We start from the raw sequence: 14,069 nt of genomic DNA on the forward strand, positions 1-14,069 counted from the left end.
CAGATTTATTCTAAACCAACCACTCTCTTCGCATCACTGCCTCTCACTAAACAAACTGCAGTGGCTGGAATTTCCACGCCTTCTCCTACAATTGCAACTCCACACTACCTTTTCTATACTCAACAACCTCTCTGCCTGCCCTGTTCTTGCCTCTCTTGTTACTCTCTACTCTCCCACCAGCCTCTCCGGAGTTCTGATCAGCATCTTCTCTCAGTTTATAAACCCAAAAGGAATATTGGCAAACTACTTTACAAACAGTCCATCTCACTAAATTGGAACAAACTCCCTCTCCATATTAGATCCAACCTTTCCTTTCCCTGTTTTAGAAAGGGGCCTAAATTCCACCTACTAAACTTAAAATTATGCCGTTGCCTTGACCACATGTAGTCTAAGTCTGTCCTACTGTATAACCTGTTGCATCTCCTAACTTTCTTTCTCTGTTAATAACTTCTGCTTAAACTAACCTCCTAAACCCTCAGCTCTACTACTATAGCCTGACTATAGCCCCCTCCATTCTCTCCCCCTCCCATTCTCCACACTATTTATCTTTTTCCCCACACTTCCTATCAATGTTTATATATTGTCCTTCTTTTGAACAACGATTATCTTTTTTGTTCTTACTCTCATATGTAGTAAATTTTAGACCACTGCTATCAGTGCAACCCTTAATGTTTATAATTGTTTTCTTTTGTTTTTCTCTTTATAATTAATTTCATATTTGCATTGTTATTTTTAATAGTTTATTTGTCCTGTTATGTTTATGTTTGCTTGGGGCTCTTTCCCCTTGGGTCTCCACTGAAAATGGGTTGCTTACTATCAATGCAATGCAAATAGTTAATAATCTTTTCTTTTTTACAATTATTATGTATTGTGATTGTTATTTAATATTTGTATATTGTTGCTTTATCTTTATGTATGTTTGCTGGGGCTTTTCCCCTCAGGTCTCCACTGAAAATGGATTTGTTTGCAAACTCAGTTGGACTAACCCAGTTAACAAATGTGAAATAAATAAAAATAAATAAATATGATAAATGTGTGTGTGTGTGTGTGTGTGTGTGTGTGTGTGTGTGTGTGTGTGTGTGTGTGTGTGTGTGTGTGTGTGTGTACTATTTGGAGTCAATCACATTGCCTTCAAAAAGTGACCTAGGACCCACAGAGGTTGATGGTATTTAAATTAATGATGGTATGCTGATAAAATCATACCTGGTATTAGTTCAATGTATTTTTTTCTTTATTCAGGCATACATTCTCTAATGAGATAAGACTCTTTAAACACAGGAACTTTTTTGGTGGTGACTTGGAATTTTGGTCTGGTCAACTAAATTGCTACCTTGATGAATGTATGAGCAGTGGTTGTGGGAATCAGGGCAGTCCATTTGGGTAGTTGCATCTTGTGAAGAAATATGAAAAATGGCAAATTGCCTGACATATTAGGACAAAAATACTTCTGGGTTTCCATTAATAATTCTATAAACACTTAAGCCAGGATTCAGAAATGTGACCTCCAGCGGTAAGCCCTTTTCACAGACAGAAGTAACCATTTCTGATTATTGGACTCCTGTTCCTCTGAACTCCACGTAGACTAATGATACATGGATGAAATATAAGAAAGGGGGGACACTAGACCCTAGAGAAACATTTTAAATATTATAGAAATCAGTGTAAAAGTTAACAGAACAACAGGCTGTGCAGCAAGAAATTTCCTATTAGAATGAAATCATATAAAACTCTAATATCTGGCATTATTGCCTGACTATAAGATTCCTCTGCTCAAGACTTCTGGACAAAGCTGGGGGACACTAGACTACACAAGGAAGTCTTTCTAAATATTACTCCAATCCATATCACATCAAGATTTAATAGAGCAAAAGGTCTTGCATCACATTGCATTTTCTGAACAGCAGAAATAAAGCAACTGCCTGATATCTGGTATTACTGACTGACTAATCATTTGTGATTTATGAAGGTTGTGGAAAAGTAAGAGGCAACATCAGGAACTTTCTGTTAACTTCCAGTGGGTGGAGCTTTCTAAGCCTTTTAAAAGAATCGAATTATGTCCCCACATTTCAAACAAATGTTCATATTTTTGGCACTATAGGGGTTATGAAAGAAGTATAAATAGCAAACTCCTCAGCACAAACTGTTTTATAGTGGTAGTATTCTTTAGGTTCTAGGTCTTAAACTGAATTTTATTAGTCACAGTGAGCACAGTAACTATTACATTTGTAATATTTTGTAAACAACTTACAGTATCTCAGCAACCACTCAAGTTACACACACAGTCAGCAGCATTTTATTCATCTACCTGAGAGCTTTCATGAGGCTAAGGAATTCTGTCTATGTTACTTGGTTGTTGAGATATTCAGAAAAATGTGAAAATTATTTCTATATAAATTAGTATAATAAAAAACAACAGTTAATATATATTTACCTGCACTAGACAGAGGTAAAATATTAATGCAGTTGAGTTTGCCAATGTGTAAGCTTTGAGATGAAATATTTTAAAACATTGTACGTAGAATGGTTCTGGAATTATTGATGCAAATATGAACAAGCAATATTTGATGCCTAGAGGCATCAGTAGGAATTAACTGCAGATGCATCTGGAGGTATCACTCGGATGTTGTGATTTAACTCAGGGACAGGTAGGAGTTATGATGGTTATTGTATGAGTGTGTGAATGTATGTACATTTGTGTATGTGTGATTGTGTGCTTACATTTGTATACGTGTATGTGTGTGTGTGGGTATAATTTGTGTGTATTACAGGGAAATGAATGACGGGGTGCTTGTGATTACATAATGCATTGGTCACCAGGGATGCTTACTTCAAGGGTAGAGGAAAAGGCCTATTACCATTTGCAGTAATCACCAAGATATTCAGGAACATGCACATTAGCTGATAATGAGGTCTTTCCTCATTGCAGCTAATATGTCTCTGAATCCCTGTTTTCCACAAACCTACTAACAGGCCCTTTTTGCCATAGCCTTACCACTTGTTCCTGGCCTGTCTGTGAATCCTGGCCTTATTTGTATCTGAAACTCCTTAATATTATATTAAATAACAGATACAATGCAAATTCTACATGAATGACCTTTTATTTTTGGCAAAGAAAATGAAATCCAGTCATTTGCACTGGTTGTGGATGTGATTTGTCTTGCAAAATATCACATTTCCATAAAAATGTCTCACTTCTGGCACTTGAAAAAGTAGCAGCTCTAAGTCTCAATCAGGTTTTCAGGATATGTAATAAAATTCTGTTTTCTATTTCCCATCCACTCATCAGGATTTCTCTTGAAGAGGGCCAGTGAGGTGCTCTGCTTGTCATAGCATGGGCAGTCTCTGGGTTATGAACCTGTCCCTCCAGCATGTTCTGTTGATTGTGGTAATGAGGTTGAGGTCTCTGGAGCGTGGGGTGGGGAGGGACTGGGACTTCTTTAGAAGTAGCATTTCTAACAGAACTGGTACAGACATGGCTTTGCAAGTCAAGCAGAGATCACCTCTAAGTAGGCGATATGAGACAGAGAATAGTTGAAGTTTTTTAAGTCTGTCCGTATAGGACAAGTGTTTGAGGCCTAAGATCTTCTTTGTGAGGTACGTTTGTGGCCTCTCCAGTTGTTGCAGGTGTCTAATGAGGTACATGCTAAATGGGCATTGTACTCGATGATTGGCCTAATGAGGGAAGAGTAGAGGGAGACAATGACCTCTTTCTTCCTGGATGCGAAACCCTTAGTAATGAGATGTGCCACATAGAAAGACTTTCTGACCACAGTGGCAGTGTAGTGGTCAAAAGAGAGGTTGCTGTCAACCTGAGTTCCCAGATCTCTTATAACACCTTCTGTGTTTGGTGGACTACCATTGATGTGGTAATTCAAGAAAACCGGGTTTTTCCCAAGGGGGATGATGACATATTTTTTGGGATTGAGCTTAAGGCCATGGTACTGACACCAGTCGTTGGTCTCAGTGAGGTCTTTCTGTAGGATGTCAACATCACTTGGGGAGTTAATAATAGCTCCCAACTTGCAATCATCTGTGAACTTTGTCAGCCAGAGTCCCTTCCTGTTGGCCTGGACTTCAGAGTAGTAGATACCAAACAGGAGAGGACCCAGGACCGAACCCTGTGGACTCCACTTGTGACTGGTCTGCAGTCTGACTTGGAGTCAGCTACTTTCACACCGTGGGTTCTATCTGTGAGCCAGTTTGGAACCCACCTAGTGATATAGGGGTTGATGCCTAACTTAGTGAGTTTTTTTATGATTCCTGAGTGGGGAATGGTATCAAAGGCCTTGGCTAGATTAAGGTAGGCTGTATGAACCACCTTGCCTTCATCCACAGCTCTGGTGACTGACTCAAAGAAGTCAATCAAGTTGAGCAGGAATGATCTACCCTTCACAAAACCAAACTGTGTAGGATGCAGAGTTTGGAGATTCCCTATATCCTTGTTTATTAGGTCCATGATAATGCTTCCATAGCTTTGCATATCAGACTTGTCAGTCTATTGGGGCGATAGTTCCTAGGGTCTGTAGTCACTCCTCCTTTGTAGAGAGGTATGACTGTTGCAGGGCGCCATTTGGTAGGGACAAAGCCTGAGGTGAGGCTGCAATTGAACAAAACACACAGGTGAGGTGCCAGTTCACTCTGTCGTTCATGTAGAACACAGCCAGGAATATTGTCAGGTCCCATAGAAACTGTATTCTTGGCCTTGGACAGTGCTGCTTTAACCTGTGCAGCAGTAATACTGGGTACCTGGCAATTTACTGGTATTGTGATTAGTCCTTTGGGGGGGGGTAAAGTTGGCACTGAATCTGTCGGCCAGTATTTTGGCAATATCTGTTGTCTCGGTATAGGAGGTACCATTGTGCAGTAGCTCAGAGCAAATCTGGGTATGGCAGTGGAGATTCTTTGCATAACTATAGAAGGCCTTGTGGTTGTCTTTACTATCTGCTGCAATTCTGTTTTCATAGCTAGCTTTAGAGGATTTGATGAGGGATCTGAGCAGCATCCTACCATCACCCAGAATGATACCACTGTACAAGCAGAAAATGATTGATTTCAACAATTCGCTAAGTTTCTGGTGTCATTCTATAGGGATCCAGTATCTGTCTGCCTCAGATGACATGATTGACAGACCTTGATGCTTTGCCAGAGATGGCTTGCATCTGTCACCCCTGGGCTTCCAGATACTGGCCAAGGCTCTTGCCAACCTTTTAGTGCCTTTTTTAAGAGGTGTTCCAAAGACCAAATTACCACCGTAACAGCTACAAACAAATGCAATATGAGGGTAATGCTACTCAACACTAAAAGTCTAAATCTCAAAATGCACTCGCTCGAAGCACTCATTAAAAGGGAGAACATCAACATTTTTGCTGTAACAGAGACCTGGTTCAAGGCAGCAGAAAGCACCCCTGTACTACCAGGCTATAACTCATTCCACACCTTTCAACCCCAGAACTTGGGCCGAAGCTCCAGAGGCGTGGTATTTCCATATTCATAAAGGATGCGCACACCTCTAGACTGGTAGCCCAACATAACACATCTGAGATACTTCAGGTTCAGCTAACATTGGGTAAGACACCGATTCAGGTCATAGCCTGCTATAGGTCCCCAACCATGTCCCAACACTCACACTCCACATTCCTAAGCACCCTGGAGAATATTAGGGTCCAGCCTAACACTCTCATACTGGGCGACTTCAACTACCCCTCCATTAACTGGGAAAACTACTCGTGTACTAATACACTTGACCAAAGTTTCCTGGAATTCATTAATCCCAATGCCCTGGTCCAGCTCATTATTATCCCCACTAGAGGTAATAACATCCTTGACCTGGTCATTACTAACATGGGCGACCGTTGCTCTACACCAGTAGTCAACTCCTCCCTGGTTAGATCCAACCACAAACTAATCACTTTGGAAATCCACATTCCTCCCACCCCCCGCAAAAGTAACCACCATGAAAAACTTCTCCAAAGCTAATTTTGGGCTCCTAAAAACAGAGGTGACTAACTTCATGGCACCCATGCAAATGGAGAATAGTTGCATGATCACCGAATCATACACCAATGCACTGTACAAACACGTACACAAATGCATGGATCTCGCCATACCCAATAGAACCAAGACGCTCTCCTCCAAAAAAAGGAAGCCAATCTGGTGGTCCCCTGCCATAAACAAACTCTACAACAGAAGGAGGAAACTGATGCGGAATAAGGTAAAGTCCCAAGACTGGAAAAACTCCCTTATCAGCCTCAACAAAAAGTTGAGATCCCTCATCAAATCCTCTAAAGCTAGCTATGAAAACAGAATTGCAGCAGATAGTAAAGACAACCACAAGGCCTTCTATGGTTATGTAAGGAATCTCCACATGTATGTTAGTATTATTATCACTAAGTATACCAAAAGGTATTTCAAATAAATTATTCTCTACTTTTTCAGACCACACTGTGTGTAACAGAAATAGAAATAGCTCCACTTTGCATAAATGATCATGAAGATAAGGCTTTTACCTTTGGTATAACATATTAAATGGAGATGTAAGTGAAAAGTGACATAGAAAATGCACTTAATAATAGCTCTGCCTCAAATTGCTGCATTTAAACTGTGCAAAATTGTGGATCGCTCTTTGCAACCCACAGGACAGTGTCCAGAAGTCATCCTATCCGCAGAAAAAATATAGAATGCAAATGAAGTAAAGCTAACAAAAATGCTTAAAGTTTGAAAGAAAAAAAGTAAATGTTTGTAAAAAACAAAGACCATTTTCCAAAACTATGTATGCTTGTGTAAACCGCAAATGTTTACATGATGGTTACTTCTGTAAGAAGGGCTCAGGATTCTGTATGCCATGCAGGCAACCAAGAAATCCCTGATTCCTATCCTAGATTCCAAAATATGCATTGATCTGATGACTCCACAGAACTTAGAAATTCTACATTGATTTTGGTAAATAAAGGCATGTCTCATTTAAAGGAATGGAGTTGTCCAATGCAAGTGGTGCTCCAACTTTATGTCAGCATGTGTACCGCTAGCAGTACCTGGTGAAAGACCAATAGCCTGAAATTTTAGTGCCAATCCAGATGTGAAGCAAGCTATTAGAAGTCTGGAGGACAAACAAGGACTATGCACCTATGTGGTACTGTGATGGAGCTCGCCCCTTCATGCACAGAGGACTGCCCCAAGCTACATAATTTTTAAATATCTAAACCGTGCTTTGTTAGTGTAGCAGCATACGCTCCTGAAGTGTTAGATTTTTGGAATGGATGGAGGACAGTGATGTGGAGAGTTTAGAGAGACAAGGACTATGTACCTATGTGAAAGTGTGATGTTTGAGCTCTCCCTTTCATACACAGTGGACAGCCTAAGACTACATATGTTTTAAACAGGTGAATTGTACTTTGTTGATGTAGCACCAGAGCATACCCTCCTGATGCGTTGTTTACAATTGTTGCAGAACAGCTCTGTGACAAGCTTGGGAGTCAGACAAGAGCTATGCACTTGTCGCAGTATGATGTTGGAGCGCTCCCTTTCATACACAGAGGACAACCCCAAACTATATACTTTTCAAATATTTGAAATGTGTTTCCTTCCAGAAGTGTTGGATTTTACAAGGATGACGGCCAGTTTTTTACTTGTCTTGCATGCATTGTTTACATGCAAGATACAGGTGGTGCTGCTGTGTGCTGTATAGCTGCAGAGATTCTCCAGCGTGTTGGAACGGGTATTGCAGGCATGCATGCAGTAACACTTCTCACATACAGTTGGAGCATAGCTCTCAACTGTCCAGATTTTTGCCTCTTATTTTTTTTCTGTTCCTCATAAAATTTGAGGTTTTCTGGCAAATCACTGAGGATTGAAGTCACTAAATAATGATGTACATTGGAGTTTTAGACTTGATATCCTTCAGAAAATGCATGCTAACACAAATCCTGTTATTCTAGCAATATTCTAAGTTTCTAAGAGCAATATTTAAAATATGTACCGATTTTTGGGCCTTTGTCTCCCACACTTATTTTAGGATTTGTCCAGAGTTTTTTGCACTATGAGGTTGAGAGGTATGAGTTGGAACTGTGAGGATTCCCAGCGTTGACGGATTTTAGCGAGTATGGTCTTGACAATTGTTTGATTGCACTGACAGCATAGGTAATATAGTTCATGAAAGGAAAACTCTACCTTGGAAATCAAAAATGTGTTTTTCTTTCATTTTATCTTTGTTTTCTGAGCTATTTTAATGCATTAAAATAACTCCAAGTATTTCCTTTTAATAAGTTTTTCTACAAAATATCTGACATGGGGCCTGGCCTTGTTTTAGTGCTTTTTTCCCCTTTCCAGAATCCATTTCAATTCCCCTTTATATGACTTATGCTAGACATAAGGAAGGTGTGTTGTCTTCTTGTTTCGAGTTAGAATGGCAGCAGTGTTGAGTCACAGGCATCTTACACACCTTCAGTAGCAGGAGTGTTTGTATTCTATTCCTGAATGACCATCACATACAATTTCTCAGAGCCTGTTTTAAACAGTTCTGATCAATTTTACAACTGCAACCAAAGAAAGTAGCCAAATTGCAAACTTTTGTAAGGGCTGTCATATTGTATCTGTGCTATGAGCACTGACTTACCCTCCCCCACAATCTTCATGAGGTGTCAACGCTAGCACCATAACCCAAGAATCTTCCTGCTACTAACCAGATCAGTGTCTGCAGTAGTAGGAGTATTTTTTTTTTGGCATCCTGAATTTTGGAGAAACATGTTAATGTATCTGCTCTTTTTGCTCAATATTTTACAAGCACATATTTTATAAGCACAGTAAAAAAAAAAAAAAAAAAAAAAGCAGTGTGTGTGTGTGTGTGTGTGTGTGTGTGTGTGTGTGTGTGTGTGTGTGTGCATACAACTGTCTATGTGTCATTGACAGATCTGTCATTTAAATTTGTGTAAGTAGATTGTTTAAACCGAGGCACAAATGCTCTAATACATTTATATTTTCCCACTTCAGTTGCATCTCTACCCCTTGATTTGTTATATTACAGCATACAAAGACTTCATCAAAACTATAATCTTTAAGCATGACAAATCAGTTTCTCTTTGTAAGACTAACATTACTTTCTATAAAACTGTTGTATTTTTAGAAAATACCACTTACAAGTGAGTTGCTATACAAAATACACGGTCGTCTGTTTGAGCTGCCATTTTTTTTAGATGCCCAACGTGGGACATGCGTAGTGAAACTTAGGATTACATGGGAAAAAGAATGCCATCATTTAATGAAAAACAATGATTTTTCATCTTATTCCCAAAATAAAGACTCCGTGATGTACAATTTTTGTTAGTTATACTATTTAGCATGATATTAAGATGACTGTAGTATCACAGCTTTCTGTGATATTCAGAGGAAAGTCAAAACATATTTTGTCCTGTAAAATACGAAGACATTTGCCTTTTTCATGCTCTCCCAGAACAAAACTGTCCACATAAGACACAGATGGTAACCCTATCAATTAGGTGCACTAATTCTATTTCTCTTCCGGTCTGTAATAAAGGTAATGGAAAACAGTTTCACAACACTCTGCTTTTCTATAGCAGTTACTGATCTGCTGACATCAGTAAGACTATTCAATTGCCTATGCAAGACTGTGAGCAGCATCTAACAGGGAGAAATGTATATTGCCCTGCATCTGTGCTATGTCATGCAACTGGAGACAGATTCCTCTGCCAAAGTATATGAGAAGTTAAGCTTAAAGAAAAAAGTGGGTAGGCTTTCCCTTACTTTTATTCCAAGACAAGGAAATGAAAGTTTCATGAGGTACAAGCAGGTTTCTAGTACATAAATAATACTGGAACCATATTGTAACAGAAAAGCAACCTAAGGGTTGAGTTAAGTTGTAGAAGAGGGTGGGGTTTTCCTTTAATATAGAATGTTTGTGAATTTCTTCATTACTTGCTACTTGCATGGCAGGTACACTGCACAGTTATAGCCAAGACATAGTGTGGAGTAATAAATATAGGGAGTACACTGCAGACTGGAGGTGGAGATTAAATTTAGTATCAGGGTAAAGTTGCAGGATGCCATATGCTCTCTGCAATGCTACCCAGATTCTTTTGGAATCTAGGGGTGAACCATTCACACATTATTGGTCAGGATTCTAAAATAAACACAGTCATATTGCAGAGGTTCTTCACTTTCCAGCAGTGCTACTCTAAACTCTAACTCAGTCACCTGGTAAGACATCATGCCTGTGGTAAAGTACTGCATACACTTCCAATGCTACAAGCCTACGGAGTGCACACTACTCAGGAATCAGTACTGTGATTCACCAACATTCTACTTGAATCTTGTTGCCTATTTCTGGGGTAATCTAATAACCCCCAAGCTTCCCACATTATCACTAAGGTTATCTGAAGCTGGATGTTCTTACAATTCTAGCTGAAATATTAGACTGCTACATTACCATATTGCCAAGTAATGTCAACTTTATCAGTTGTTTCATACACGTGCAGCTGATAGTTCCCAAAAGTTGGCTTTCACCGCAGCGTCATCTGTATTCCAGCACTGATAGTACAGGGTACACGCTTTGTCACCATGTGCTGCGTACAGTACCGCTACCAGCAAATAGGTGGAGCGCCACCTACAAAAGAAAATCTCTTTCATTTGAATGGGCCATATTGTTACTTAAAGGTTTTACATTCACATTTTAAATTTCTAACTCAGAGGAACTATAAGCCTGATTCACTTACTGAAACTGGATGCTGCGCAGTGGGACTCTTTATTAGCCTAAACAGTTGTGGGATTCCTGGAGGGTTTTTTTTTTCATAGAATAAGATATACTGTTTCTGCTTGGAGTAGTGGGTCACTATAGGCATGTCTCTTTTAGAATCCCAGAGATTGTTTGCGAGGGTTCAGTGCTACAAAAGCACTAAAATACAGCTATTAGTGCTAAAATCAGTACAATAAACAAGTAACACAACAGTTTATAAATTTCAATAATTTAAAACAACAAACTACAGACTCCCATGGTGAACTTATTGTGCATATTGGGTGAAAGTGACATAAAATAACTATTGTATTTAGTCTATTTACAAAAGATAACCAAACACTAACTGAAAAAGGCGTCAGTGAACCGAGTGGTGTGAACATTTCAGTGAGCTTTAATTGTGAAACAATAGTTCAAATATATTAAATTCATTAATATTTAAAGACTTGCAGGATAAAGTATAAATTGCCTAGACTTTACTGCGTGACGGTAGGAGCTTTGAGACTTTGTGATTTTTAAAAGTTACTGAACCATCCCCATAATATTGTGCAGTAAGGTATAAAGGAGATCTGTTTTATTTTGTAATTTAAAGCATCTGATTAACAGAGATATAAAGTGCTAGATTTGATTGTATTCATGAGAGCTGTCTGTCATCTGCAAGGCAGGATGTATTTTTTTCTATAGTAATTTTCAGTGGGTTACCAAATTTCTAAACATTTTTTCAGTATCTGGTCCTCTTTCTCTGCATTTCTGTCACCCAGAATCCTTTGCATGTAAACCGAAGAGTCCCACACTACTTTGCAGAGTGAACCAGCAGTACACATATGGCATTCATAATGTTTTATGCTTCTGAGTGCAGTTATGATCGGTAAAAATTAGCACTTCAGAGCTGCAATTCTTTTTACTATGTATGGTGTAACAAATGTTCCATTATATTTTTGATGAAAACTGGAAGTGTGTATATAAGTGAAGTGTGATTCTTCACGAGTCCTAGCTTTAATAAGTTGTAGAACATGCGTGCCTGTGACTTTTAAGGCAAAATCTGAAAAATGTTCTCACAGTGATCTGGAACAGCAACTAAAATGATGTCTCTTTCAAGGAAGCACTAAAGCTAACTGTTAATATGTTGTTGAATTTACCACACTTCTAGTTTTAAACAAAAATCACAGTGCTTTAAAGTCAGAGGGTACACACAGCAAAGTCCAGAAAAAATGTAAAAGTTACATTGCTGAACACATTAACAATAATTAATAAATGAATAAATAAAATTCTAGAAAAATATAATTGTTTAAAGTATTTTGACACATTTTCCATCCCTTAATCATGAGAGTAATCTCATTACTATGTACAATATCAAATGTTGGTGTCTAATGCAAAAACAGTATTATTTTTGCAAGTAGTTTTTTTGGAAAAGTATCCCCTTGAAAATTTTCTTGAAGCTGAAATTCCTTGTCATGATGTCGTGAAAGACAGAACCCACAATTCTCTCTACTTTCATTAGTGTATAGGCTATTATTTGTCCATGCTAAATACAGGCAGCAACAGAGGGGTCTTATATCCTTGTAATACAATTTGTTAGCTATGTTTCCCAGGTGGAACACCCCATATTGTGAAACCAGAATGTAAGTAAGGAGCTGTTGCTCTAAAAAAGGGTGGTGAGCTGAAATACCCAATGTAAATCATTGTTAATACCTTAGCTGCTATCATTAAGTGGGTGTGGTTATAAGAAAACTCTAAGTTAGCAGTAGATATAATTTTTGTTTTGTTTTCAAACCGTTGGAAGTCATAGTAAACAAAGCACTTTAACTTCGAAGACAATAAACCATAGAACCAAAAATGAATGTGATAACCCAGTCTCCTCATGGGAAGGATACTCAAACTGATTAAAGAAAAATGCATAGATCACATTAAGAAGTATCTTTGTTTTACATTTCAATTAATTTAATTTCTGTTATATTCTTCATGTTAAATATGCAAGTCATTTTACAAAAAGAAAAAGACACTGCTGTTTACATGAGCTTTTTCTAAAACCGCACTCACAAAATTATGTCATGGTACATATTGGGCAATGATTTACATATTACTGCAAAGCATTGTGGGTAATCAAACAAGTTACCCCTTTAGAGGAACTACTTCATATTTACATTGTGGTTTCACTATTATATTATCAAGTAAACATTTTCTATGTGAGGTGTTCAACCTGCAAGAACTTGTCTTTTAAGGAAGTACATAACTTCTGCTGATTCATTTTGTATGGAGTTACAGTAGCCTGCACATTAATTTAGGTAGTGAGACATTATAGATTCTGTTTTTCATGACAACATGGCAGTTTTGTTCTGCTCTGAAGAAAAAAGGAGAAGAAAAAAACACATAGGGGGCTGTCTTTATTAACAAAATAAAACAGTGAAGTAAGATACTTTTTGTATCCAAAACTACATAATTTGGTGTTGTGTATGGCACAGAAATTATATCTAACTCCAAAAGTTTGTGACTTTCCTCCAGAACATAACCAGTATGGTTTGAGAACTGGAAAAGGATGTTAAAATTAGAAATACATTCAGAAGTGTTTTACCTGGGGCCGGGTCGGTGGGGTAGCACACCACCAAAGAAGTTGCACCACTCCTGGCTCTGTAACAGAGGGCACTGTCAGTCTTCACCAGCATATCTTAATAAAGACTGGTGGAACCCTATACTAGTTTATAAAATGTTAATATGGCTCACAGTGCCTCAACACTTACAATTCTGCATTGGTGATGAATGCCATGTAAAGCTCCCAAGCAAAAGAGTACTTCATTGACATTAATGGGCTATTGTGGCATTGCTACAGCTCCCTTTGTAAGAGGTAAGTGGTATTACAAGCAGTAGAGGATGGAAAGTCACACTGCCTTCAATATAAAGTCCCACAAACAGGTGGAGTTGTACTGCAAGAATAAGGAAGCCAGTGGACAGCCGACAACAGCATGCATATGTGCATGCATGTATTGCACAGTGTTTTCTGAGTGAGTCCTGATTTACAGTGGTGACAACTCAAAGTCTGAACTTTTAAAAAAAATAGTCATTGCACCTCTGGAACATTCCTGTAGCAATAAGTCTGCTATACAGGTGGGAGCTGCATAGCCATGAGGCACAGGACCTCAGTCTGCAGAGTGGACTGGAGAATTCAGGCATGACATCAAATTGCCATCATGTCTGCATTCTTCCCATTTGTAACAAGGGATGTAATTATAGGACCACTAGTTCACCAAGAAGTTCTCTCTGTTTATAAGTAAATGGTCATTGCAAGCTATTCCCGCAAGAGTTTGGGAATTGCTTGTACTTCATGAAGAAA

The sequence above is a fragment of the Protopterus annectens genome, chromosome 11.part0, assembly GCF_019279795.1.
Source record: "Protopterus annectens isolate FY-2018-M chromosome 11.part0, PAN1.0, whole genome shotgun sequence".
Lineage (NCBI taxonomy): Eukaryota > Metazoa > Chordata > Ceratodontiformes > Protopteridae > Protopterus > Protopterus annectens.